The sequence below is a fragment of the Cebus imitator genome, unplaced genomic scaffold (genome assembly GCF_001604975.1).
Source record: "Cebus imitator isolate Cc_AM_T3 unplaced genomic scaffold, Cebus_imitator-1.0 Scaffold613, whole genome shotgun sequence".
NCBI lineage: Eukaryota > Metazoa > Chordata > Mammalia > Primates > Cebidae > Cebus > Cebus imitator.
Genome location: NW_016107928.1, coordinates 1,002,044 through 1,003,335, shown reverse-complemented (window position 1 = coordinate 1,003,335; position 1,292 = coordinate 1,002,044). Strand labels below are relative to the sequence as shown.

At 43.0% G+C, this 1,292-nt stretch overlaps 1 long non-coding RNA gene across 1 annotated transcript in view; it reads left to right on the top strand.

Moving 5' to 3' along the window:
* LOC119469262 overlaps positions 1–1,292 on the top strand; it is a 23,058-nt gene that overhangs the window by 21,436 nt on the left and 330 nt on the right. The gene's annotated exons all lie outside the window — the stretch shown is intronic.

Sequence of the window (1,292 nt, the reverse complement as noted above, 5' to 3'; positions counted from 1 at the left end):
ATATTGGCCAGGTGCAGTGGCTCATGCCTGTAATCCCAGCACTTCGGGAGGCCAAGGTGGGCGGATCATGAGGTCAGGAGATGGAGATCATCCTGGCCAACATGATGAAACCCCATCTTTACTAAAAAAACAAAAAATTAGCTGGGCATGGTGGCATGTGCCTATAATCCCAGCTACTTGGGAGGGTGAGGCAGGAGAATTGCTTGAACCAGGGAGTCAAATGTTGCCGTGAGCTGAGATTGCACCACTGCACTCCAGCCTGGTGACAGAGCGAGACTCCATTTCAAAAAAAAAAAATGTTGACAGACATTAAGAAAAGGATGTACTCAACAGAAGGCAAGGTTTGTCAGTAGAAGTATATAAGGAGCCTAAGAAAAGAATAAGGATATGCAAGCAGTGTCCAGATGAGAACATGCTCATTTTAGCCAAGGATTTTTTGGTTACATTCCCCCAGATAGTCAATCAAACCAGCTGATGCAAAAGAGAAGGTTGACTTCACATCCATTAGGATGGCTACTATCAAAAAAACCCAGAAAATAACAAGGGTTGCTGAGGATGTGAAGAAATGGAAACCCTTATGCACTGCTAATATGAATGTAAAATGGTCCAGCCTCTAAGGAAAATAGTATGTCAGGTCCTCAAACAATTAAAAACAGAATTACCACATGCTATGGCTTAAATGTGTCCCCTAAAGTTCATGCGTCGGAAACTTAATCCCCAATGCAACAACAGTGTTGAGAGGTGGGACCTTTAAGAGGCGAATAGGTCATGAGAACTCTGCCTTCATGAATGGATTAATGTTGTTATTGAGGAAATGGGTTAATTATTTCGAGAATGAGCTTATTTTAAAAAGCAAGTTTGGCCCTATTTTGCTCTCTTTCTCTCTCTCTCCCTCTTGCCTTCTGCCATGGGATAGCACAACTAAAAGGCGCTCACCAGATGCCAGCAACTTGATATTGGACTTCCCAGCCTCCAGCACTGTAAGAAAGAAGTGCTTTTTTTCATAAATTACCCAGTCTGTGGTATTCTATTATAACAACACAAAACGGCGGCTCCAGACACCATATGACCCAGCAATTCCACTTCTGGGTATATACTCAAAATAATTGAAAGAAGGGTCTCAAAGAGATTTTTGTTTTTGAGACGAGGTCTCTGTTGTCCAGTTTGGAGTGCAATAATGCAATCTCAGCTCACTGCAACCTCCGTCTCCCAGGTTCAAGTGATTGTCCCATGTCAGCCTCCCAAGTAGCTGAGACTACAGATAGCCGCCATCATGTCTGGCTAATTTTTTT